This window comes from Mobula hypostoma, chromosome 19 (genome assembly GCF_963921235.1).
Source record: "Mobula hypostoma chromosome 19, sMobHyp1.1, whole genome shotgun sequence".
Classification (NCBI taxonomy): domain Eukaryota; kingdom Metazoa; phylum Chordata; class Chondrichthyes; order Myliobatiformes; family Myliobatidae; genus Mobula; species Mobula hypostoma.
This window is the reverse complement of record NC_086115.1, coordinates 53,764,672-53,778,841: the sequence shown is the minus strand read 5'-3', so window position 1 is coordinate 53,778,841 and position 14,170 is coordinate 53,764,672. Positions and strand designations below refer to the sequence as shown.

At 37.4% G+C, this 14,170-nt stretch overlaps 1 protein-coding gene across 7 annotated transcripts in view; it reads right to left on the bottom strand.

Moving 5' to 3' along the window:
- Nucleotides 1-14,170, bottom strand: part of LOC134359051 (arginyl-tRNA--protein transferase 1) — a 183,041-nt gene that overhangs the window by 117,387 nt on the left and 51,484 nt on the right. The window lies entirely within an intron of this gene.

The following is a 14,170-nucleotide window of genomic DNA, read 5'->3' as shown; positions in this document are numbered from 1 at the left end:
GGTGAACTCAAATTTAGAACGATTGTACAGAAATGGAGCAATGCAGATATCTCAAGAGTCTGATTTTCATAATTGCTCAAACGTCCATATTCTTCTTTTAAATTTACTTTAAGACCAATTCTTTATTCCCTCCCCTTTACTCAAGGGCATCTCAACCCAGTTATTGTCAAAGTTCTACAAATGCCCTGTCTAACTGCACGGCCGTGTTCCCAGAAAGATTCTCCAAGTCTAGTGGTAAATTTGTTTAGTCCTACATTAACCCATTCTACTCCTCAAATTACATATTCACCAAAAATGTTTCTTGTGTCAATTTGGATTTTATTCAGGTAAATAATTGAGATTATACCCATGAGATCCTCTTCATTTATACAATTTCTAATACTTTCCAAAATGAATAATTTCCCTATATTTGTTTTGAATTGTAGTCTACACTGAGATAATCAATTACTGGAACCAACCTCTCTACCACCTGAAGCCCAATATTCTTTCCCATCGGTTCTAGCTCTGGCCAAACAATATGCAAGACTGGTACTGTACCATACGGGACTCCTCGTACTAGTTAAAGGCCCTCAATTTCTGCATTTTCAACACACTCTTCCACATCAGCTCTTTGATGACAGGACAGGCTCCTGAAGCAAGGTGACATCACTCTGACTGTTCCACAATACCATAAGACATAGGAGCAGAATTAAACCATTCAGCCCATCGAGTCTGTTCTGCCATTTCAACATGGCTGATTTATTTTCCCTCTCAACCCATTCTCCTGCCTTCTCCCCATAACCTCTGACATCTGACTAATCAAGAACCCATCAACCTCCACCTTAAATACACCCAATTACTTGGCCTCCACAGCCACTTATGGCAACAAATTCCACAGATTCACCATCCTCTGGCTAAAGAAATTCTTCATCTCTATTCTAAATAGACATCCCTCTATTCTGAGGCTGTGCCTTCTGGTCCTAGACTTTTCTATTATATGAAACACCCATTCCACATCATTACTAATGCTTCACAATCTTTTCAGCTACTTCTTTCAGAACAATGGGGTGCAACTCATCTGGCCCAGGGAACTTATCTACTTTCAGATCTTTCAGCATCCCAAGCACCTTCTCCCTAGTAATAGTAACTCAACTCACTTCTGCCCCCTGACACACTTCTGGCATACTGCTAGTGTCTTCCACAGTGAAGGCTGATGCAAAATACTTATTCAGATCGTCTACTATTTCCTTGTCCCCCATTACTATCTCTCCTGTGTCATTTTTCTGCGGTCTAATATCTACTCATGACTCTTTTTACTTCTGAAAAATCTTTAGGAACTGTCTTTAATATTATTGGCTAGCTTACCTCCAAATTTCATCTTTTCTCTCCTTATGGTTGTTTTAGTTGACTTCTGTTGGTTTTTAAGCGCTTCCCAATCTTCTAACTGCTCACTAATTTTTGCTCTATTTTTTCCCCTCTCATATGGTCTTTGACTTCCCTTGTCAGCCACTGTTGTATCATCCTGCATTTAGACTACTTCTTTGGGATGCATCTATCCTGCACCTTCTGCCATCATCTCTGCTAGTGTCCCCTTCCAATCAACTTTGGCCAGCTCCTCTCTGATGCTTCTGTAATTTCCTGTACTGTAATACTGATACGTTTGATTTTATCTTCTCCTTCTCAAACAGCAGGGTGAATTCTATCATATTATAATCATTGCCTCCCAAGGGTTCCTTTCCTTAAGCTTCCTAATCAAATCTGGGTCATTACATAACATGCAATCCAGAATTGCCGTTCCCCTAGTGGGTTCAACCACATGCTGTTCTAAAAAGTATCTCCTAGGCATTTTACAAATTCCCTCTCTTGGGATAGAGCACCAAACAGATTTCCCCAATCTACCTGCATATTCAAATCCTCTATGATTATCGCAACATTGCCTTTATAACATGCTTTTTCTATCTCCTGTTGTAATTTGTAGACCTCATCCTGCCTACTATTTGGAGGCCTTTATATAACTCCCATCAGGGTCTTTTTACCCTTACTGTTTCTTAACTCCACTGACAATTATTTTACTTCTTCTGTTCCTATCACTTTTTCATTTTCTTTCAGTTCTTTTTTACCAATATAGCCACCCCACCCCACGTACCCTTGGATGTTAAGTTTCCAACTGTGATCTTCTTTCAGCCATGACCAGGGGCACCTACAGTATCATACCTGCCACTAACTGCGCCACAAGATCATCTACCTTATCCAGTATACTGTGTGCATTCAAATATAATACCTTCAGTCCTGTATTCAGCACCCTTTTTGATTTTGCCCCCCCGTTACACTTTAACTTATGCTATTGACTTCAATTTTGCCCTATCATCTGCCTGTACTTCCTCATAGCCTCAGTGCACACTGCATCTATTTGTACAGCAACTGCCCCATTGCCCACCGTGGAGAACCCACTTTTCAGCTTTCCACCCAACTCCTAAAATTCTCTCTTCAGGACCTCCTCCCCTTTCTTACTCATGTCATTGGTGCCAATATGTACCAAGACTTCTGGCTGTCCACCATCCCCTTTTAGAAAGTTCCTCTAACAATTTTAGTTTATGCTCACAGGTCGCAAGTTACAATTTACCTGCTGGTTCCTTGTTCTGTGTATCATTAGGGGTCTTAGAACTTTTGGAGATGTGTCTTTTTCTCTGAATTCTACAAGTCAAGATACTCATCCTCCATTTAAAGCACAAGACTGTCATTGCAAAACAGTTTGCACTAATGACAAAAGTACTGGATAATTTGAAGCTGTGAAGTATCGGGCTCCTCTGCACTTTAATTACACTCAACCTTACATGCTATTTTTACTGTATTCAGTTAATGATCATCCTACACTTTTGTAAGACCATGCATTTTCCAAGCAAAGTTATTCAAGTCCAATTTTTACAATTTTGAATCCTTTGAATGTAATCAATTTACCACAGTAACATACAAAACATGATACTGTTAATAGAAAAAAAGTGACTGGATGGAACATAAAAAATTGCCCTATTTCAATTCAAATATAAAAGCCAGGTAACCTCTAAAAATAAAATCCCAATACTAAAAAAAAGCTTTGGGGTTCTGATGTTACCATCATTCATTCTTTGGGGTTTCTTGTTTTGCGGATATTTGTGAAGAGCAAGAATTTCAGGTTGTATACTGTATATATTCTCTGATATTAAATTGAACAATTTGAACCATTTGAAAAAGCTTTATAAATAACCCAAAATAACAATGTTCAAAACGAAATTAAATTTTAACTGCCACACTGCCCTATGTCACAACTTTCTGGATTTCAGACAGGAAATAATGCAATTAAAAATCAATAAGCCTAACATTTAATGGTCAGAAATTAGAGCAATTAAAGTTGAACATTCACCTGCTAAGCAATGCCTGATTATCCAACAGTTAACTTAAAAATCGGGGTGGAAAGAGGCCCGTCAGCGGACATGAAATTTGACTAAGTTCTCTTTCAAAGACTTCAGAACAATTATCACCACTTGTCTCTCAGAAATTTAGTCTTCTCAGAATGTGTGCCCAATCACAGAAGTCTGAGACTTCCTTAGCTGGAGTCAAGCCTCCCCAAAAAAAAGGGTCCACATTCAGTTAGCACTACACCTAAGAAAACGTACAAGAACAAAGACACTATTCATTTGAATGGGATCATTTGACACTGTGCAAAAAAAAGGTTAGAATATGTTAATATTTTCCTTGGTTTAACAGGTTTCTAATTATGTGTTAATGTTTGATGCTTCTGTAAATAATCTTTTTAGTAATTTCTTTAAATTGCTTAATTTTATTTTAATAGTTTTCAAATGTGCCTGCCAACTTTTAAAACTTGTTAGAAAGCTTTTGACAGGCTTTGACAGCTCATTCACGGTCCAAGGATTTGACTGTCTTGGGGTAGTGCCTGGGACAAACTCTCACAGTGCAGGCAGGTGGTGATTCTGGAGGGTCTGTGCAACATACAACAGTATGCTCTCCTCAGCAAACCCCTCCTGAAATGCAAGCCATACACATGAACTGTTTGATATTGGTATGACCAATTCTTTGTGAAAGGTTTCAATTATTAAAATCATTGCACTGCCAGAGTTAATCCATTTGCTTTCCTTTCTTGGGTTTCAAATATTTTGAGGTTTTAAGATCTAACAATTCAATTACCTTTTCAGAATATAATGATAAAAAGTTGCTTAAAACGTATTGTTTTTAATATATAGGATCTTGATTTTGCTGGAAATAGAATGGTTGCTTGAACTTTTCAGCCCTTTCCCCTCGTACTTCCCATCCCCAACACGCTCCATTCACTTTGATCTCTAGTTGCACCATAATTTTCTGAAATGTATCGACCAGCTTGTCGAAGTACACGTCACATGAAATAACTGAGTAGAAAGCAGACTGAGGTATGGCTCTGAGAAAACAAGTGAACTGCAATTTCAGAAAATAACTTTAAGCAGTTTATTTTATAAATTAAACATACATTCTTCAAAGATTATAAAGGTTAATTCCACTATCTCTGTTTCCACAGAAGCATGGACATCACCTTCTTTATCCAGCTACTCTATATATGTTCCCACTTTAGCTTCCTTAAGAAATGCTTACTTTGTTTTTCTGCATGTTCACTAATGCAGTTCTTCACATGCTGTTTTCAATTAAAGTTTAATTTGTTTTATTTATTGCCTTTGTGCCCCTGTCATAATTGGGATCATTCTACAATCTCAGCTCATACTTCCTGATACACCTCCAGTGAAGTGTTTTTGGTGGAGGAAGGATTAAGGGGAGTAATCACTGGTCGACTTCTGATCATTTTCCATTGCCAATCACACCTTCTCCCATAAAAGCATTGTAGGCTAAGAACATCTACTTCTACAGCCTTATCTTCTGACAAGATTCAATGAAATTCTTACCATAAAGCAAAATTATGCACAACATAGAAGACTACAACCTTTGGCACTTAACTGAACATACTTAGTACATTGTCCACACAATGTACACACATGCAGTTTTTTTAAAAAAACATCAGAATCGCTCAACTACATGCTGGGTAGTTACTGGAAGATGGCTATGTGTTTCGTGCACAACTATAGTTTTGGTAAGTAGGCTTGCCCCTCAATACTCACCCACCTCTGTTTGCTCCGTATCCTCTCCCCACTGGTGAATAAGTTACAAAAACTGATATTGAAAAGGACAATAGCAATAGGAATGCTACCACTGCAGAATCATCAGTCATTATCAGGTCACTCATATCATTATTTCCAACCTTGTTGGTTGTGGGATATAAAATAGCTTAAAGGCAGCAAAGGTTTGATCACCCTTGGTGATCCTAGTGAACTGAGTCTTACTACCACTTTTGGACAGATCAACAGTGGAAAGGGTTGTCAATCAGTCATAACACTGAAAGTTACCATCTCTATAATTTTCTGTAATATTTACCTATTAATGATTCTTGTGCTCAGGGTTAATACTATGATACGACTCTAGCAAATTCAGGCCCAATAACAGTCTCATTTTAAAAATGTCTATGTTGATTTGTATGATTTGTTGCTGTACTGTATTCAGTTTTTAGAAACAAAGAAATCTTCACTTTATAGCTGTTCAGTAAAACCAGACTGGAGAGTTAAAGAGAAGAACATTGGTTTCCATTGTATATGTTTTGAAATTGTTAGGTGTCATTTCTTCCTCTTTGATAAACTACTAATAGATGCAATTTGTCACAGCTTAGTGTCATAAACCTTTAAACAATTTACTTCCAACAAAGATAAGCAAAGTGAACTTAATACTGAAATTTGCTTCTAAGAACTGTTAGATTTAAAATCTTAAGACCTATTTATCCAATAAGCTATTTAAGGAAATCCTGACACCAAAATGTCTGGCGTCAGATGTACCCAAGAAATAAATGTTTATCACTATTAACTATAGTCAATGTGCAAAAACCTTAAAATCACTTATTTTGGAAAAAAACTATGATTACCTGATGTGATCTTTGATTGTTAGTATCTATGCAATATACAACAGACATTTCTTTGTGAAGGCACAAGTTACAAAAACATTCCATTAAATTTGTGAATAATACCCAACATCTGTTGTAAATAATTGCACAGAGGTTACTGACCTATGTACTATAGTGGAACTGAAAGATTATAATGTCAACATTATATATAATCCACCTCATATTTCACAAGTAATTAACAGCACCTCTTTCACATTTGTTTGGCAGCATAATTTTCAAAATTTTTTTTGTATAGGTAATTTTCTTAAAGGTACCATTGTGGCAGTGTGATACATGATTTAACAACTCTTATCAAATGCTGCTGAACATTTAAAAATCATGCAAGACTTCAATTTTTAAAAAAATATTTAATTTTAGGTCTACAGCAATTGTGTTTTAAACTCTTCTTTACATAGAGGAAAAGAGAGAGGGTTCTGTTCACAGTGCTTTGCTGTAGTTGCTCATAACTACTACAACCACTACCACTAGTTCATGCAGTACCTTCAATATTCTAACAACTTTCCATAGGCTTTTTTAAAACTAGTTGCTGTTTTCCTCTTATCTTGCCAATAAAAAGTTTATTCTAATCTTTGCACTCTCATTAGAATCATAGTTTAAACCAACCTGCATGGGTGAAGTACCTAGTGTTATTCTGGCAACTCTCCTCCAGATCAGTTTCATAGTCTTGATACCCACCTTAAAGTATGGCAAGTACAAGTGCAATTGATCCCAAACTAAAATTCTAAACTTGACCTACCACCTTGCTAGAAAGGTAATAAGCGTTCACAAGCAATAGTATATTTGATCACATTAAAATTCCAAAGAGTAACTTATTCTTAACTTAGGTCACATCACAAAAAACACCAATGCAGCCAATTACAGCTTGTTGGTTTGCTGAACAAGCTAATGAAAGCTATCCTTCCTGTTATATCCAAATACTTTATTTTTGTATTAAACTTGAAGACTAGAGAAATTTATAAGGGAGAATTGGAAAGGATACAAATTGCACCTTTTATTAATTGGATAGTTACTTATTTTTATTTAAGCAGACAAGTTCACCTAAACATATGGCATGTTAAGTTATGTCAGGTTTACAAAAGGTTTGTATATTAATATCTAAAGTTGTTACATTTCATGCTGTCACTATTGAATTATCAGGACCCCATGGGAAGTTAATTTCATAGTGCTCATTAATTCTGAACCATTACAAAGCCATGGCTTGCAATTTGTCAAATTACTAACAGCACATGCTTAAAGAGATATCCCAATTAGCACAAGTAGGTGTCACCACCAGGATAAAGCTCTTTGAGGATGTGACATCATAATGAAATAAAGACAGTGAACATTAAGTTTATCAATGCTTTAGCGTCTAGAGGGGTTCCCAACCAGGAGTCTACGGACCGCTCCGTTAACAGTAGTGGTCCATGACATAAAAATGGTTGGGAACCTCTGGTCAATAGACAATAGTTGCAGGAGTAGGCCATTCGGCCCTTCGAGCCAGAACCGCCATTTACTGTGATCATGGCTGATCATCCACAATCAGTACCCTTTTCCTGCCTTATCCCCATATCCCTTGACTCCATTATCTTTAAGAGCTCTATCTAACTCTTTCTTGAAAGAATCCAGAGAATTGGCCTCCACTGCCTTCTGAGGCAGAACATTCCACAGATCCACAATTCTGGGTGAAAAAGTTTTTCCTCAACTCCATTCTAAATGGCCTACCCCTTATTCTTAAACTGTGACCTCTGTTTCTGAACTTCCCCCAACATTCGGAACATGTTTCCTGCCTCTAGCGTGTCCAATCCCTTAATAATCTTATATTTTTCGATCAGATCCCCTCTCATCCTTCTAAATTCCAGTGTATACAAGCCCAGTCGCTCCAATTTTTCAACATATGACAGTCCCGCCATCCCGGGAATTAACCTTGTGAACCTACGCTGCACTCCCTCAATAGCAAGAATGTCCTTCCTCAAATTTGGAGACCAAAACTGCACACAATTCTCCAGGTGTGGTCTTACCAGAGCCCTAAACAACTGCAGAAGGACCTCTTTGCTCCTATACTCAACTCCCTTGTTATGAAGGCAAACATGCCATTAGCTTTCTTCACTGCCTGCTGTACCTGCATGCTTACTTTCAGTGACTGATGAACAAGGACATCTAGATCTCGTTGCACTTCCCCTTTTCCTAACTGGACACCATTCAGATAGTAATCTGCCTTCCTGTTCTTGCCACCAAAGTGGATAACCTAACACTTATCTACATTTATCTGCATCTGCCCACACATCCAACCTGTCCAAGTCACCCTGCATTCTCATAACATCCTCCTCACATTTCACACTGCCACCCAGCTTTGTGTCATCTGCAAACTTGCTAATGTTACTTTTAATCCCGTCATTTAAATCATTAATGTATATTGTAAGTAGCTGCAGTCCCAGCACCGAGACTTGCGGTACCCCACTAGTCACTGCCTGCCATTCTGAAAGGGACCCATTAATCCCTACTCTTTGTTTCCTGTCTGCCAACCAACAATAGGTCTAGACCTACTGAAGCAGCATTCCCCACAAGGTCATAGAGGGAACATGCAAACTCCACATAGATAGTATCAGATTGCATCTGAACTGAACCAGAGTCTCTGGCGCTGGAAAGCAGTGGCTCTACTAGTTGTGCTACTGTGTCATGCTCAGGATTGTCATCCCCAGCCTCTGAATTATCAGTCTGCACATTTATCCTCTGCACCACTTTATCAAAAGTCTTTTGAAAATTCATAAGCACCACATACCTTTTATTACATCATTACCTCTGAGTTTAGTCAACCAAGTTAAACAAACTGACTTGCCTGCAATCACCTGGCATATCCTCACAGCTCTTCATGACAACAGTCACTCATTACAGGGATAGACATAAGGAGAATGCAAGTTCTTTTAATACTTTGAAGTGCTTTAAGCATTTTAGTTGATTTTTTTCAGACATTAATGATTAGACTTGATTTTAATAGTTATTAAAATGTTTCTGACATTGACAGCAGATGCCCAACAGCAACAAAATACTCATCAAAATGGGTAAACACCCATCCAAAAAGAAACATCTGTAAGTTAGAAATAGATTTTTTAAAAACCTTTGTTTCACTATGGGTGAAAGACCAGGCAAATTATCTATTGGAAATATGAATTGTAATGCATCAGTGGCTGGAAGAGTATGGTCCATCATCAGTGTAGCAAAAGAATAGCGCAAAGCCTGCAGAAACATGCAATAAAACAAACTACATGAAACATAACTAGGGCACAATGAAACTACACAAACTTGAATTGTACTAAAGTAACGTGAAATCTAGAAAGCACTGGAGATCAAATTCAGTGGATTTGATTTCCAACTGCAATGCTGGATTCAGTGATAAGCTCAGGCGTGATGCTTCGGCCTGCAGTCAAGCAGCAAGATAAATTTTGAATTTGGTCTATAAGAACTGTTTTGAGATGTCTCTGACTACAAGGATTACAAATAGCTGAAAGAGCCCTGAAGTCATTCAAGGCAAGACTGGAGGATCCAGTGCTGGAGGTCTGCTTCTTAGGATAAATGAAGAAAATGGCCTGGAAGTTAACCAGATACACAAATCGCAATGGTATAATACTGTCATTAGGAGAGCTGATTGGTGGGTGGGGGGAGAAAACAATGATTACAAAAATGAGCCCAATTCAACAGGTTCTGTCTATTCATGCATGCATTAACATCTTTAAGGTAAGATAAGACAAATCATTAGAATTACCACAAGGACATTGCTTTACATTGGGGAAAAATGGGGAAAATGAGAAATATATTCAGCTTATAAAATTGTCAACTTAAGTATGGGAAATTTCAACCCAGTTCAACTCACAGTAGCATAATTACGTACTTGCTCTTCAATCCAGAATGATTCAGAAACACATAATTTGGACACTTTTGTTTTTCAACTACTGCTTGGGGGATATCACATTACTATGCAGGGTCACCAAAAGCTTATACTCGAATGTTCCTATGTACAGCCTTATGTTCCAATATCCCATCCTAACTGGAATGTCGAAGCACATTTTAAAGCCTTCATACATTTTTGAATGCTATTTATTACTATATTAACATGTATTACTATTTTTGCTTCATAGCCAAATGATTCCTTTTCCACCAGGATTAATGAGTGCCAAAGCTAATATTTAGTCATGCGCAGGTCAACATGTTATGCAGCTACCTTTACATTGGAGGCTGTGGGAGACAATTATATTTGACGAAGCTGTCACTAAACGTAAAGCCAACCAAAAGCTTTCTAACCTAATGTACTAAAGCATGGTTACAACTATTCATTCAGGATCGCTTTGAGAAGTTTGAAGCTTTATGGTGTTATGACAATTTTACTCACAAACATTTGGCATTTTGCATTAAACTCTTGTTCCTATATATAAAAATATCTAGAGTAAATAATCAAAATGTAATTACAAAAATGCAATTTCTCTTCACAAAACATTTAAAACTGACAACCCAAATGTATGAAAGCCCAAAAATATTTATCTACTTTTCTCTATAAAAATCTGATTAGCTCTTAAATCAAAGTATTCAGTAAAACATTAAATATCTAAACTTGATTAACTTTGTACAGTTTCATTTGCTAAACGGTGATATCATGAATAACTGAATTACAGTACTGTGCAAATAACACTTAATACTACTGAGATAATACAAAGCTAAGTACTCTTATTTCTGTTTTCCAGCCGCCTTCCCATTTTTAACCAATATACAGTGCTGTGCAAAAGTCTTGGACACCCTAGATATATGTGCCCAAGACTTTTGCACAGTATTGTAAACCTTAATGATGTAAAAAAAAATTCCAGTTTATTGCAACCTGATTGAGAAGCGAATATTAGCCTACTATTTCAATTTCATTATGGTTTCATTCCAAAAGATTGATTCAATTATAAGAGATAGCAATGTAAAGCAATGAATCGTCTACTTAATCCAAATAGCCACTAAATTGGTCCACAATCAAGTGCTTGTACAGTTTTGCCAATTAATCCCCATGTTGTCTGTACAAATAGGTCACAGTAACTGAGTAAATACTTCAAAACTATTTTCAAATACCAGATTTTTTAAACCAGCAATTAAATAAGGAGGGGCTGGGGGAGGTGAGAACAGAAATGTCCCCGTCCTGACATGTGGTAGTTTTGTTCATCCTGATAAATGAACATGTAACACAAGAAAAATTAATACAGAAAATAGTAAACCATGATTTAAAAATAATATGGTTTTTACATATTTTTGTAAAAAATATGTTTTTCTTTACACAAACACGTGAGTGAAGTTCATTTGATCGGTAATCAAGAGTATCAATAGAAAAACTGCAGTATTCACTCGATACAATTAATGCATTAGACATTTCAAATTATTCAATGAAATAATGCTTTGCCTTCGTCTTCTTGTCCAACTTACAAGAAACAGTTGCCTCCCCACTGAAAACAATGGCTATGTCCAGAATGAATCACCCTTCATAACCTAGCTGAAACTTTCTGCACTATCACAGGCCAAATTCAAATGTGAGGAACTACCCTTAATCTCCTATCTGGCATGTTGCAGCTTTCTAGACTCGATACCTCATCTTCAACTTTCAGTAACTCACTCACTTTGTGTATATTGGTAGTGGCTATTTCTTGCACTTTTTCCCCCTTTGACCTGTTGGACGTGTCCTGCAGTTTTGATATAAGAAACACAAGCAAAGACAAAGTATAATAATCTGATTCTAACATACATTTCCTTATTCTACCCATTTCTCTCCCAGCCTCTGCTACTGTGGACTAACTTGTATTCCCCCTTTCCCATTTCTGTTGAAGGGTCTTGAAGCAAAAGGTAAACACTACTTCTCCTTCACTGAAGTTTGTTGCCCTGCTGATGGTTTCCAGTATTTTTTGTTTTTTTATTTCAGATTTCCAGCATCCTGCAAATTTTATTTAATTAGCTAACTCCTGAATCTCCCTTGTATGCCAAGTATCCTTTGGTACATCATCACCCCCAACCCACACCCCCTCTGAAATGAGCATGCTGGCCTCTTTCAAAGTTCAAGATAAGTTTGTTATCAAAGTACATATATGTCACCATATAGTACCCTGAAATTCATTTTATTGTGGGCTTACTCAAAAATCCATAATAGAGTAATAACCATAATAGAATCAATGAAAGACTGCATCAAAGGACATTCAACCTGGGTGCAAAAGGCAACAAACTGTCCAAATACAAAAAGAAAGAAATAATAACAACAACAAATAAATAAGTAATACATATTAAAAACATGAGATGAATAGTCCTGAAAATGAGTCCATAGGTGGTGGGAACAATTCAGTGATGCGGCAAGTAGAGTGAAGTCATCCCCTTTGGTTCAAGAGCTTGATGGTTGAGGGATAACAGCTGTTCCTGAGCCTGATGGCATGAGTCCTGTGGTTCCTGAACCTTCTTCCTGATGCAGCAGCAAGAAGAGAGCATGACCTAGGTGGTGGGAATCCCTCATGTCGGATGCTGCTTTCCTGTGACAATGCTTCGTGTAGATGTGCTCACTGGTGGGGAGGGCCTAACCAATAGGCTTAGAACTACAGCATAGCTATGCTTTTGCCTTTAATGTGGCAAGATCTCTGGAGGCATCCAACCAGTTTCCCAAATTCTCCCTTTTGCAACAGCTAAGGCAGTAGTAGGAAGAGGTGGCAGCAGCAGCAATGGAGGAGCAGGTGAATGAATTGAAAGGTAAAATCTATATTGCATTGTTATTGTCAGTCACCACTGGCAGCAACTCAAATGTCAGCACCACAAAGGCAAAAGAGACAGTCACATTTCACAACATACTTGACAAGCATGTATCACAGTCAGACAAAAACGAGTCTAACCCTAACTGTCAGATTGAGTTTCCACATTCTAGTTTGTAGACTTGGATGTGGACATACTTTGGCAAAATATGAAATGCATGCACTACAAAAGGTTTGGGATATTATGTCATGGCTAAAAGGTGGCAAGAGTGCAGAGTTCATTCTGCATCCTCACAAAGGAATTCATGTGGCATTTGAAGTGTAATAACTTTGCTGCACATAGACTCAACTTTTCCATTGAAGAACTGGGTTCACCAAGGCACTGATGGAGTCATAATGCCTCATGGGGTATCAAGCTAATCCCATAAAACCAAAACGCACAGGAACAGCATTAGGCTATTCATTCCATCGAGTTACTCCACCATCAAATCATGGCTGATTTATTTCTCCTCCTTTATAAATGTAGCAAAACACCCTTACTCTTTTTCTTCAATGTATCATTTCTCCTAAAATGCGATCTATGTTCTGGATATTAATTTTGAGAGTCATGTTGATGGACACACAAGTCTATCTGAATGGCAAGATTTACTAGCCTCCTTCCTTTAAAAAAAAAGTAAATAAAAATCCTCATCATTCTATAGGTCCTCCCCAGTCTAAGAAAACACATATGAAGCATTTGGGAAACCAGCAGGATGGATTTGTCAGCTGCTGTGGGGCTGCAGGCATCTTCTGCTGCATGAATTCTCAATTCACAACAATAACCCTTCAGTGGAAACCTCTGATGTTGCACCTTATCAAATTAAAAAATATTGAGTCCACTAATTTACAAGCACATCTATATCTCCAGACATACTCTTCAAATATAATGTAAGACAGACCAACTTGGTGGAGATGCCATTAAGCTTCTCATATATTTGGACTGTACTTCAAAGGATTATTTCCCTCAAGTATAATTATTTTCCGAACTGAGGTTTGGAAAATAGTACCAGGCACACCAATATGCAGTTCCTTTATACAGTAAAAGCTTAAATCTTGGAAGTGAATGTCCCTCTAGCTGGACCACTATAATTAAAGGTAGCAAAATTATCTATAGCTTGATGAAGCAGTTTTACAAAAAGATTTAAAGCTTATTGTTTAAATGTACTATATAGGCTAATCTGAACTCAGTAAGAAATGGACCCCAAACTGGATTTGCTCTCTGGTTTAAGAGTAGGGGATTAATCCCAATTCGTAATTCTAGGTATCAAGGTGAACAGAGATATATAGAAAAAATACAAAGAGGGAGACAGGTTAAAAAGAGTCACTAGCAACACTGAAACCGTATCCACTTAGAACTCTCAGAGAATAATGACATGCCTGACCTTTATAAACCACAACT